The sequence below is a fragment of the Panthera tigris genome, chromosome A3 (assembly GCF_018350195.1).
Source record: "Panthera tigris isolate Pti1 chromosome A3, P.tigris_Pti1_mat1.1, whole genome shotgun sequence".
Taxonomy (NCBI): Eukaryota; Metazoa; Chordata; class Mammalia; order Carnivora; family Felidae; genus Panthera; species Panthera tigris.
Window position 1 is genome coordinate 134,594,978 of NC_056662.1, and position 13,866 is coordinate 134,608,843.

A 13,866-nucleotide genomic window follows, 5' to 3' on the forward strand; every position below is an offset into this window, starting at 1 on the left:
GTTTCGGCTCAGGTTGTGATCTCACGATTCCTGAGATCAAGCCCCGTGTGGGGCTCTGTGCTGACAGTGTGGAGCCTCCTTGGGATTCTCTCTCTCTCTCTCTCTCTCTCTCTCTCTCTCTTCCCTTCCCCTGCTCATGCTCTCTCTCTTTCTCTCTCTCTCTCTCAAAATAAATAAACTTAAGGAAAAAAAAGAGCAGGCTTTGATCCAGTAGGACCGTGGCCTTATAAGAGAGGACAATGTGGGCACCTCCCTCTCCCTCCCCCACAGTCTCTCATCCACTACGAGGACCCAGTGAGAAGGCAGCCGTCTTAAGCCGGAAAGAGGACTCTCACCAGAACTTGAGCATGCTGGCACCTGATCTCAGACTTCCCACCTCCAGAACCATGAGAAATAAAGTCCTGTTGTTTAAGCCACCCGGTCTGTGGTGTTTTGTTCTGGCAGCCTGAGCTGACACAGTAAACCATGAACTTTGGGTGATTATGATGTGTCACTGCAGGTTCATCCATGTAACAGGTGCCCCTCCGGTGCATGATGTCAATAGTGAAGGAGGCTGTGCCTGTGTGGGGACGGAGCGGATACGGGAACTCTGTACTTGGCCCTCAATTTTGCTATGAACCTAAACCTCTAAGAAACAAAAGCGTTTTTTTGTTTGTTTGTTTTTTAAGGCTACATACTATATGGTTCTAATCATAGAACATTCTGGAATTGGCAGACTGTAGAATCAGTAGACAGATGAGCAGTTACCAGGAGATGGGGAGGGAGGAGGGAGAAGAGGGCTGAGCAGGTGAGGCGCAGGGGGTGTGTGAGGGCATGGAAAGTACTTTTGTAGAATACTGTAAGGACAGATGCGTGCCGCTATGCATTTATCAAAACCCATGAAACAAAACTTCACAGCACAGGGAGTGAACCTGGATGCATGCATGTTTTTAAAACAATACTCTAGGAAGAAGGGCATCCTGGCACGGAATGCAGGCTGGGAAGAGAAACTCGAACTCTACTACAAGGGTACCAAATGACCTCACCGCAGGGGTGGGGAAAAGCCCTGACCTGAGTAAGTCTGGAAATGAGTGGAACCTGTAAGACCGCAGGCAAACGGAACTGTCCATAAGCCCCGGACCCTAGCAGACAAAGCCGTCTCCGCTCGAGTGTGGGTTAACAATTCTGAAACTACTATGCATCCGTGTACTAGAACAAACAAGCAAGCGGACTGTGGAAGGTGGGAGTCAGGCTTCTCGCTGTCAGAGTGGAAGGTCCCAGACAAGCGAGGGGAGGTGGCTGGAATGATCCACGAGGTCCTGGCTTAGAGCCGGAGACATCAGCACAAACTCAACGATTAGCTCAACACAGGTGCAGCCCACCACACTCGGCACGGCTTACAGACACACGCGTCTTCGAGGGACAACACACGCACGGCCGGTCCCCTGCTCTGCCGGCTGGCGCACACAGGCGAGGGTGCCCCGGCTCGCCACAAAGCACACCGAGTGCCCAGAGCCTGCTTTCTGAGGCCACGCTGCAACAAAGGAACGAGGGCTCAAGGGCGGCTTGAAGGGCTTGCACAGGAAACGTTCCGGATGATCCTGGAACACTCGGTAGTGCCACAAAGCAAGGAAGTACTCGAAATAAACAGCCACACTGCTGGGGATGTGTCACGGCAACACAATGGGCTCCCAATGGCTGAAGCTGGGACAGTCTGAGCGACAAAGTCATAGGGAGCATAATCAAAAATGTAAAATAAGTGTCCATAAGCTCACACCGATATACGTAAATGATGGAACTGATAAATAAATGGCGGAGAAAAGACATATTCCGTAGCTGCTCCCCACCCCCCAGGAGTTGGGGCACAACTCCCGACTCTACGTGTGGCTGCGCGGGGCGGCATCATGCAAAGGGACAGGATGGATGCGGGGAAAGAGTAACTGCACACGGAGAAACCTGGCACACGCCTCGGCCAGGTGGTCAAGGCAAGCATCAGCCGCGGGGAGTCACGACGATCGCACGGACCCTTGACGTGACAGGACAGGACAGAAACAGCACTTGTGCCTCTGCGGTTTTCTCCCCACAACCCACAACCCCAGCCTAATCGCCACGAGGAAAACATCAGACAAACCCCAGTCGAGAGGCATCTACAAAATACCGACTGGTCTTCCCCCGCTAAACTGTCAAGGTCATCGAAACCAAGGTGAGTACCGGTTCATGAGCCATGGCAAGTGCAGCACACTCCTACCAGATGTCAACAATAAGGGAAGCTGGGTGTGGGCGCAGGCGAGCTCCTGGTACTTCCTGTATCTGGGTTGCTTTTCTAAACCAAAATCCAAATCTGCTAACCTAAATCTAATCTAAATCTGTACATCTAAATCTAAACCGCGCTAAAATAAAACGCTTATGAACAAAACAACTTTGCCTTTCCACTTAAACCCAAATAAGACACAGGAATGCAGATTCTACTGGAAAGAAAACATTCCAAGCCATTGTTTTCCCAAATAGACTTATCAAGCGTGACACTAAAAGTCTGAGGAATACTGTCCTCAGTCTAGTCGGACAGGCTTGTTTATTTTTAACGATTAGACTCCGTGTGGTTTCTAACATGCTGACGAACCCAGTGACGCTCCAAGAAGGACGTCGAGTAGGACCGGACAGGACCACACACGCTCGCTCACATGCAACCACATGCCATGCAGGTTCTGTAGGGGCGGAATAAACTTCCCCCGTAACAGGCTTCCCTGCCTTCAGAGTCTGCAGGAGCCTGAGGGGAGCAGATACGATCAACAACGGAGAAGGGACGGACCAGAGAGAGGGCCCTGGCCTGTCCGAGCTGTCGTCACGCAGAGGACCAGTTCTTAACAGATCCACTGGAGAAACAGCCATAGCCACGCGGAGGGCTTTGTTCCCCACAAGGACACACACCTGTACAGGTGAGGGAGAAGAAGAGGCCCATCATTTGCAGCTTCCTAACCGCACAGTACCCCAAGGTCGACGGGACTCTGAAGAAGGCCCACGTAACGGGAGCTGTTTCCTCCCACGGAGCAGGCCCCGGCCTGCCCCCATCATGTCACCCAGAGTCTGTGCACCTGCCCTGACAGAAGAAAACGTCGCGACTGATGCAGAGACCGCTGGCGGAAAACTTCCTGTAGCAAGGCCCCCAGGAAACCCACACAGATGTGACAAAAATCCTGCTGAAAATGCCCCCAGAGGAATTTCCGGTGGCGGCCAGGACTACATATGACCTTGAGGTATGACCTTGAGACTCTTCCTCCCCAGGCTGAGCGGCTCTGTGGACCTGCTCCTGGAAGCTGCCTCCCTGGTGGGCCGTGTGGCTTGGGAAACGATCGGCATTCACGGCAGAGAACTCCCGGTCTCATTTCTAAGGCGGATAAAATACTCCTTATTTTATGCAATCAAATATGCAAAAAAACGCAAGCTGCAAATGCCTTGGTGGCTTCCACATCACAGCTGACTTCCCACAGACGGCCCCAGACAAGCCTGCCTCTCTGACCTCCGTCCAGGAATGAAGTGCAGAGGAGACACAAAGGACCTATTGTTTCTACTTCAATTCGCCCGCAAAAACATTACACTTTGGCTACCACAAGTGACACTTTAGAAGTCATACATAAAACAATCATTACATTCCAAGGCCGAAGGGGGTCTTTGGATTGTTTGTCCTCTTAGAGATGATTTCCTTACTCTATGCCATTTAGGGATTTGCTAAGAGGCCACACACCGGCCCCAACACCACCTCCTGCTACCTGATAATGAACTACCCTTAATGTATTCTGGCCAACCTGCCAGTGACATAGTCACGATCTCCTACTTTGTTTCAGATAAGGGCACGGGAAAATGAGCAGCCGGATATACTGACATCTACGACAAAGGCTGAGCAGCCGTGGGCCGTCCCGGCTCCCTGCCCCGAACCACAGGACACGGGTGGGCTGCGGGAGGCTGGTTCCCGCCGTGGCGGGGAGGTCAGTCCTGGCCGGCGGCAGGACGGTTTGGGGGGCACGGCTCTGGCCAGCTGGCAAGATTGGCAGGCCAGGCACCAAGTGGGATCCCTGCTGCCAGGACAAGTCTGGGGAATTCCCGGGTGTGGGGTCTTGTCGATCCTGTGAGTTCGGGGCACGTGACGGAGAGAGGAGCATGTGGTGGGGGTAGAAACAGGCCTCTGGGAAGAGTCAGGAAACCGGGGACGTCATCGTCTCTGCTCTGCTGCTCACCGACCACGCAAACCCTCATGGTGCATCGCCATCCTCCGTGGACCGACGGCCTCGCCTCCACCGTGGCTGGGAGGGCCGGCCTCCAGGATCCCCCCTGCTCCTCGGACCCACCCGAGCAGGTGCAACTCTGCTCCTGTGACAGGCCTCCTGCTCCGGCTGCTGCCATGGCAACAGAATGTCTTCCCGGAGGTGAGAAATGGGTCCCGACGTGAGAGGAGTGGAGGACAAACATGCCTCCCTGAGAAAACCCTGCTACCACAGCCCCCAGTTCAGAGCACACGATGTGCCCGCGCCCAGGGGCCCCGTTCTGTCCATTAGAGCATGTACGGCAGGTCCTGTGTTACGAAGCAGTTCTACCTCCCCAGGTCCTGTCCCTCCTGGTCCTGATTTACACTCCCTAGTCCATTCACACAGTAACTTAGCCACCGTCTACAGGTTCCCACAACGTTCTAAGCACTGTTCTAGACTCGGGATTACGAGCAACAGAGGCGCCACGCACAGAGCACCCACTGATAACCCAAACCCTCTTTCTCTGGCTAATGCACCTGCCTTGGAAGATCCCATCCAGAAAGAAAAAGATCAAGTACAAGGTATAAAATGACAAGGGATCTGTTCAGAGAAACTTTAGGGAAATCGAGGGGAATCACCTTCTTACCAATATTAGGCTGTGGTTTTAACTTTCTTGATCTACTTCAACGAGAAAATCAAGTAAAATCTGTGGCTTCCAATTATGTGGACCGCATTTCTTTTTTTTTCTTTAAAAAAATTTTTTTTTTATTTTTGAGAGAGAGAGAGAGAGAGAGCGAATTGGGGAGAGGCAGAGATAGAGGGAGACGCAGAATCTGAAGCAGCCTCCAGGTTCTGAGCTGTCAGCACAGAACCCAATGTGGGGCTTGAACCTACAAACCGTTGAGATCATGACCTGAGCCCAAGTCAGACGCTTAGCCGACAGAGCCACCCGGGCACCCCGGAGCACATTTCTCACTGCACGGATATTCAAGAATATTTCAAGATATTTCAAAAATATTTCAAAAGTTCAAGAATATTTGGATTTAGTCTTTGCTTTCTGTCCAGAAGCTGGACGGGGAAGGTAAGAGGGCACAGGGTCCCTGAAAACACAGCAGGAGGCAGGTGGGAGTGCTCTGGGAGGCTGAAGGGCTGCGGGAGAGGGAGGCAGGAGCTGCGGGCGGTTCCAGAGACAGAGAACTGGCAGGAAGACACTGGGGCCCACTGATGGGTCTCAAATCACCAGGAGGCATCGGTGGCCCCCGCCCCAGGTCCTGGTAGGCACACACGCAGCCCAGGACCAAGGCACATGCCAGAGGAATCACGCAGGCCCTGCACAACGGGGAAAGGTATACACGGTTAACAAATGGAGTCATTCCCGCCCAGCTCAGCAAACTGAGATGTGATTCCAGTTTCAGCCTCTCCCAGGAACACGACCTTTTAAAAGTCCTTCCGAAATGTCCCGATCAGCCCCGGGGAGGCCATCCGCAGGATCAAAACCCTGCTGTTCTTTCCCCCCGAAAAGAACCCGACCTGGCCTGAAACAAGCCTTCCTTTTCTTCCCCCGGTAGCTCCTTGCCCTGTTGTCCTTCCCACGAACACCTGCCCCTGTGAGGCTGCTGGGACATCCGCTGGCTGCATGCCGTGCTGCCCGGTTCAGGGATCGCTCTTCACATTTACTTGGTTGGGTTTTGTTTTTCTAACGGTACGCACACACTCGTCATTTTCAAATGCGGATCGACGTCGCTGGGGTGGAGAAAACGTGAGCCGCAGGGGTCCTTCGGCTCATACCTGCTGCAAACGAGGGCGGAGACCTGCACCAGGTCACCAACCGGAGGGGTCCCCGCAGTGCCCGGCCCGAACGCTGTTCCAGTCACCGGGAATGATACCGCTGAGCAGATGCACAGACCAGGCGGCCTGCCCTCCGGGAGCTTACAGTCCACGGGGGAACGGAGAATGCGTCCGTAAGGTCAGCGGGTACAACGCACAGCATGTTAGTTAGTACCGTGAGTCCTGTGGGGGGGGGGGCATCAACCAGGGAGGGGGAGGGGGTGCAGAGACCCTGTGCAGGGGTGCAGGGTGCTCCTTACACCGGCGGGTGAAGGGGGGGGGCCTGCCGGGGAGTGACTGCAACAATCCAGGTCAGAGGTCGGTGCCTGTCCTGCAGGGGGGGCGCAATGACAAACAGGACTGATGACAAGCGGTCACATTCTGGACAGACTCTGCAAGAAAAGCTGCTGGAAGGCTCACAGTCGGGTGTGGGTGTGAGAGGGGGCGGCGGGCAGCCCCAGGCCTCTGACCTAGCAGACAGGACAGGGCAAGGAGCTGCCACAGGAAGCCGGGGAGGGCAGGTGTGGCGCCTTCCGGGGCCGCGGGCTGCGGGAAAATCAGCGAGACCCCTGAGCCCACCCGCTCCTCTCCCGGGAGGCAGGCACAGTGCGCTGTTAGCAGCACGGAAGGCAGGCGCGGGCCTTCCTACAGCAGGCTCCGTGTGCAGCCAAGGTCCAGGCCTTTTCCTCAGATGGCCTTCAAACGGAATACTTTTTTTACATTTTTAAAGATTATAAAATGACCTAGTCGCAAGCACACAAAGACACGTAAGCCAGCAAAACTCAAATACTCACTATCTGGCCCTTTGCAGAAAAGTCTGCCGACCCTGCTTGTAGAGGCTGGCATCTCGGCTTCCGCACAGGGGGCCAAGCCAGGATTCCTGAACAAGACTGTGGGAAGTCCTGCTGGAAACCCCCCACTGCGAGCAGGTCCCCGGTCAAGACCACGGGAGGACCGCAGGGGCCTGAGTCTCAAACATGCCCCTTAACACGTGCACCTGCTCCACACGTGACATGGTGGGTGCTCGTGACAGGGGCAAGTAGCCTCTCAAGGACATGTTGCCATTTCCGTGCCTGGGCGCTCCTGCCACTGAGACCCACAGGCTCCCAGGATGTGTTCTAGAAGGAGGACCCAGGCCAGAGGGTGCAGCCCACACAGCCTTAGCTCTGAGGACACTTCTCAGAGGGAATGCGAACAGGAGCCTTCCACGCGCTTCTGCTCTCGGGGGCCAGGAGCCCTCACGGAGGGCCCCGTGGACAAACTCTGCAGCCCCCCCGGGAGTCCACCCACGTTCAGTCTCCTCGTCTCGCGATCTGGAAGCCGTAGCAGGTGACGCCTGCCAACCGCAAGCAGCACCCACTGACCTGGGGCACGCCGCACACGTGACAGATCTTTCCTGTGCCATCTCCAAACGGGTCTCCACCTCGGGGTATCGTCGGAGTTCACTTCTAACTGCTCGTAAACTGCAACCCGCTGTGCACTGAGTTGCGCAGCACCCACGACGTTCTGGGACACGGGGCCTCAACCATCTTCTCGGTGTAAAAACGGTCTGAGAATCATGAAAGGGGCCCATTCTTTAAGTTTATTTATTTTGAGAGAGAGTGAGAGACTGCCAGCAGGGCAGGGGAGGCAGAGAGAGAGAGAGAGAGAGGGAATCCCAAGCAGGCTCTGCACTGTCAGCACAGAGCCCGACGTGGGGCTCAAACCCATAAACCCTGAGATCATGACCTGAGCCAAAATCAAGAGTCTGACTCAACCAACTGAGCCACCCAGGAGCCCTACCTATAAAGGGCCCCACTTTGTTTTGAGACTACAAGTGAGACAAGCCTGAAGAATCACATGTCACTCCAGCAGGACCACCACTGGGACAAAAACGTCACTAACCTTTGTTTTCCAAAGCACAGTGGTCTACAGCCTATTTACATCCCCCACTAGCTTTCAGTCCTCTGATCACCCACGTAAAAACACGGGTACCCCCTAACCCCAAGTACCCCCTAACCGCTGCACCTCCAACCGCCTGCACTCCTAACCACTTGCACCCACAACCGTCCACACCTGTAACCCCAAGCACCCCCAACTACCTGCGCCCCTAACTGCCCACACCCCCACCGCTCAAACCCCTAACCGCCCGCACCCCTAACCGCCTACACCCCTAACCGTCGGCCTTTCTAACCCCAAGTACCCCCTAACTGCCCGCACCCCTAACCATCCGCACCCCCTAAATGCTGGCACCCGTCACTCCCTGTCACCTTCCCCTCTCACCCACCCCAGCCATTCTCTGACACACACTATGTGCACATCTTGGTCTGTTTGCCTTCTTCCCCCTGAAGAGAGTAAGCTCCATGACGAGGGTGAGTATTACCATTTGACAGTTGAAAATCCTACTCAAAGAGAAATCCTGCCATACATTATCCTGTTCTCTCCTATACTGCCTCGCTAACTGGGTAGAAAAAAGTACTCACATCGATGGGACGATGCCTGTTTCACTGCGGTGGAGACAATTCCTTTCCCCAGCCGCCGAGCAGCCAAGCAAACAAACTGCCCCCTGCACTGATAAAATAGGGGAGGTTCAAGACACCGATTTTCCCATCGAATCACACTGAATGGCGTCTCGTGATGCTCTTAGGATTAGCTGCCCTGTGCTTTAGCGTCAGTGTCCCCACTTCTACTCTGCAATTCATCAATCCGCCCTACCGAGGCAGGAAGTCCGCTTAATTATCCTCCCTTAACCCATGAAGAAGTGAGGCTGAAGAAGATGAACAATTGGCCCAAAGTCCAGGGTGACGAGTAGTAATTCCAGGATTCTAACCCGAGGCTTGCGAAGCCCACGTTCCCTTCCAGCACCAGACTCCCCGGCCGCAGCAGGTTCCCAATGCTTGCACCACCCCACCAGACCCCCATCTGCCCCATCAGCACACAAAGGGGTGACGTGACCGCCCATCCTGTGTCCCACCTGCTAGAAAACAGAAGAGGCTCCCCTCTGAGGAAATACACCTCTGACGTTTTTAGCTTCTTGCACCTGAGAAGAGTATTTGTCATCACAGAGACCCCTCCGGTTGTTAAATGAGGCATCTGGCTTGATGATGGTAATGATAAGACCACTCGGCTGGCTACAATGCAGGAATCCATCCAGCACTCAACCCCTCAGTCTTCCCACAAGGCCAAGGCCAAAGACTGTAAAAGCTAATACTCGGGGAGGCAGGATATCTCTCATTTTAATCGGAGTCTCCTAAGTCTCCATGAGGAAGGCTGGCCCTCGCTAAGTCCTCACACAGGACCACGAGGAGATCAGGAAGGGTGTGCCCACTACAGCGCCGTCCCACAGTCAGACAATTCCCAACATGACTTGCATATCCACACCCCAGGCTCAGCCCCCCACCCACTATTCTAGAATTCACGTTGATGCAAGGCCATTCCAATCTCCCCCTCTCCTGGGCCTGGCCAAAGAGACCCCAAGTACAGATGAGTTCACCAGATGGACAGACGAAGAGTCACGAAAGGGAATGGGACATGTGATCTCACGACAGGGACAAGTGATCATGGCGGTGCTGGGAACCCCTGCACGCCCCACCTGCTCCCCACGCCTCGCCCATCTCCACACTTCATCCTTCGGCTGGAGGATGCTGGGAGCTCTATTAAATATGAAAACAAACCACAAGACTTACTCAAAATCAGCTCTGACATGGTGGCCTGGATCCACGGTGTAGGAGCACAGCTGTAAGTTTAAGAGTATTCCAGGAGAGAAGAAAAGCCCCGGACGAACGAGGCCGGTGCTCTGACGGCAGAACCTGTTCACTGTTTCCTGAACGTGAAGCTTTGTTCCAAGCCCACCCCTGAGGGATTCGAACATAATCAAATAAACTGATGCAACCTTTCCTGAAAGGGAAACACAGACGCAAACTTCAAATTAATCCCAGGAAAACACCAGCAACAAGCTGGGAGCAGGCTTCCAGGAGGAAGCATTCCTGCTGGGAATTCCCATAATAACACGTGTCTGTAAATCGTATTTACTTCCAGCCCAGGGTTAGAACCTGGGTCCCCCCCCCCAACCAGGGCCGGTGCCCCTGTGTGTGAAGCCCTCAGCTGTGGAGAACACACAGGGCAGCCTCAGAAGGACGGAGTCGTGAAAGACCTAAATGAAAGACAGGAAGCCATCAAAATCCTCGAGGAGAAAGCACGCAAAAACCTCTTTGATCTTGGCCGCAGCAACTTCTTACTCAACACGTCTCCAGAGGCAAGGGAAACAAAAGCAGAAATGAACTACTGGGACCTCATCAAAATAAAAAGCTTCTGCACAGGGAAGGAAACAATCAGCAAAACGAAAAGGCAACTGACAGAATGGGAGAAGATATTTGCAAATGACACATCAGATGAAGGGTTAGTATCCAAAATCTATAAAGAACTTATCAAACTCAACACCCAAAACACAAATAATCCAGTGAAGAAATGGACAAAAGATATGAATAGACACTTCTCCAAAGAAGACATCCAGATGGCCAACCGACACATGAAAAAATGCTCCACATCACTCTTGTCAGGGAAATACAAATCAAAACCACAATGAGGTACCACCTTACACTTGTCAGAATGGCTAACAACTCAGGCAACAACAGATGTTGGCGAGGATGCGGAGAAAGAGGATCTCTTTTGTGTTGTTGGTGGGAATGCAAGCTGGTGCAGCCACTCTGGAAAATAGTATGAAGGTTCCTCAAAAAACTAAAAATAGAACTACCCTGTGACCCAGAAATTGCACTACTAGGCATTTATCCACGGGATACAGGTGTGCTGTTTCGAAGGGACACATGCATCCCCATGGTTATAGCAGCACTATCAGCAATAGCCAAAGTATGGAAAGAGACCAAATGTCCATCGATGGATGAATGGATAAAGAAGATGTGGTATATATTTACAAGGGAGTACTACTCGGCAATCAAGAAGAATGGAATCTTGCCATTTGCAACTACGTGGATGGAACTGGAGGGTATTATGCTAAGTGAAATTAGTCAGAGAAAGACAAAAATCATACGACTTCACTCATATGAGGACTTTAAGAGGCAAAACAGATGAACATAAGGGAAGGGAAACGAAAATAATATAAAAACAGGGAGGGGGACAAAACAGAAGAGACTCAGAAATAAGGAGAACAAACTGAGGGTTACTGGAGGGGTTGTGGGAAGGGGGATGGGCTAAATGGGTAACGGCCATTAAGGAATCTACTCCTGAAATCATTACTTCACTATATGCTAACTAACTTGGATGTAAATTTAAAAAAAAAAAAAAAGAAGGACCAAGTCGTTGAAGCGATAATGGGTCTACAGGGACCATGTTCTCCTACGGACGTAAAACTCTTGGGTCACTTGAGAATCATCAGTATAGAATTATGGGACCAAAACTAATACAACCGACTCTGTGCAACCCGTGTTGTCCTCATTCACAAGTCCTCAGACACGCCAACGGCTGTGGACGGATTTCCTGGTCAAGGACAAAGGTCCAAGTTCTGCAGGGCTGTGTGAGACCAGGTCTCTGCTCCTGGGCCGCTCACCTGTGCGAAGATGAAGGGAGGAGCTGGGGTGCCTTCTCTGGGCTCCCCGCCGGCCTTGTGCCCACAACAAAGTGACCTCGGCAGGTCTCCCCTGCCTGCAGACAGCCAGGGTCCCCCCCGGTGTCAGGCCTCATAAGCCAACTCATCACCCTCTCCCCACACACGCTTCTCAGCATCCTTCCGGACTTTCCTCTTCTCCCCGGCACTTATCTGTCTTGTTCAACCTCCTTCGATTCTGTCCCCACTCCAGGATGTGCTCTCCTTGAGGGCAGCAATTTTCATCTGCTTGGCTCTCTCCCGCGTCCAAAGAACTCACACGGCACTGGCATGGCGGAGAAAGTCCATAAAAGCAGGTCCACACCATGTGACGCTCCAAAACTCCTTTCCGGGGTAACCGTGTTGAAAGAATTACCTCTTCTATTATCTTAGAAGCGTCCTTCGTAACAGGGAGGATTTTTATGCCCGTGGAATAGCAACTACCTGGGAGAATGTTCTACATGACACCTGGTATAATGTGCTACATGGGGAGTATCCGCAGAGTGGAAGGCTCGATGACTACTAGCAATTAGGTGTGATCTGCTCTACAGGGAAATAAAAACACTCGTTTGGGCCCAATAAATTTATGTGAAAATTGCCCAAGGAACCATGTCATCACCCATGCTTTGGTGTGAACTCGTGTAGAAAACGTGCCAGGTGTCTCTTCCTGGGAACGCGGGCGCTGGCTTCTGGGCTCGGGTCTGCCTTTTGGCCAGCTCCGTGACCGTGACATCTCTCAAGTGCTCTGCACCCTGATTACACATGTAGGAAATGATGGGGTTGATTTTCCACTTGTAAAAATCAGCTGCACGTTTTCTTTTTTTTTTTTAGTTTTTTTTTTTTTTAACCTTTTATTTATTTTTGAGACAGAGAGAGACAGAGCATGAACGGGGAAGGGGCAGAGAGAGAGGGAGACACAGAATCCGAAGCAGGCTCCAGGCTCTGAGCCATCAGCCCAGAGCCCGACGCGGGGCTCGAACTCACGGACCACAAGATCGTGACCTGAGCTGAAGTCGGACGCTTAACCGACTGAGCCACCCAGGCGCCCCATCAGCTGCACGTTTTCTAAATGATAATAATTTGGTTTGAGTCAAGGAGAAACCCATCAACGTGACTAACGGCAAGAAGCAATGACAGGCCTTAACAGGCATCAGCCAAGATTTACCCATGACCTTCAAGGCGTTTCAATCCTTTGATCACAAAGCCCCATTTCTAGGAATCTGTCCATAGAAGAAAAAAATCCGGGGCATGAAAATGTTCATTACAGTATTTCTCACAATGTTATAAAAGCTGAAGGGCATAAACGTAATTTTTTAAAAGACTATCAAACCAGTAAAAGCAGGAGAATGGAAAAGGGTGGGCTTACACACTGAAGTTCAAAATGACACAGCACGTGGAAAGAGTTTTTTGTCAAAATCTACAAACCTTTACCTACATTTACCCACTGACCCAGATATCCCATTTCTATGCACGTGACCATTGACTAAAGAGTCCCAGTGGTCCTGTTCAAAATGCCAAAAGATTAAAAACAATGCGAGTTAGACACTGGTTAAATAAACCGTGGAACGTCCACACTGTGGATACCACGCCACCGCAGACAGAGCAGAAAAGCCTTCTACGCATTACAATGGAAAGATGTGCAAAAGACATTAAGTGAAAAGAGCAAAGTATATGCAGTGGTACATGTTATATACCAAACGTTGCATAATCTTCATGCATACTTCCATTTCTTCTTGTTTGCATAAAGAGGCAGTAGATAAATACCCTATATTCTAATTTTTTAATGTTTATTTATTTTTGAGAGAGAGAGTGTGTGAGTTGGGGACGGGCAGAGAGAGAGGGGAGACACAGAATCTGAAGCAGGATGCAGGCTCTGAGCCATCAGCACAGAGCCCCATGCAGGACTCGAAGCCACCAACTGTGAGATCATGACCTGGCCCCAAGTCAGACGCTTAACCGACTGAGCCACCCAGGTGCCCTGATCCTAGTTAAAACAGTCTTCTAACAGGATGGAGAGGCTTGAGGGTGGAGAAGAGAGAGGCAGAGAACTTCCCGATATTTACAATTAAATTAATTTGCCTGTGAATGCTATGGGTAGCTCTATTTTGAAATTACAAAGATTTTAATGAAATGAACTTAAACTTCATAATCACAGTAGTTTAGGATAAGTAAAGGGTCTCTTTTCTGATCCTTCAATCAAGAGGGTCGTATCTATTCATTCTACACACCTGCTTGCCTACT

General features: G+C 51.8%; 1 protein-coding gene across 10 annotated transcripts in view; it reads right to left on the reverse strand.

Moving 5' to 3' along the window:
* The window catches only part of RNF144A (ring finger protein 144A), a 139,077-nt gene that overhangs the window by 69,068 nt on the left and 56,143 nt on the right, over window positions 1–13,866 (reverse strand). For 6 of the 10 annotated variants that reach the window (XM_042982557.1, XM_042982556.1, XM_042982562.1 and 3 more), the window contains exon 1: window positions 336–432. The exons of the other annotated variants lie outside the window; for them this stretch is intronic. The gene's annotated coding sequence lies outside the window, so the exon portion shown is untranslated. Of the gene's footprint in view, window positions 1–335; window positions 433–13,866 lie in introns of those variants that run through there. 10 annotated transcript variants of the gene reach the window in all.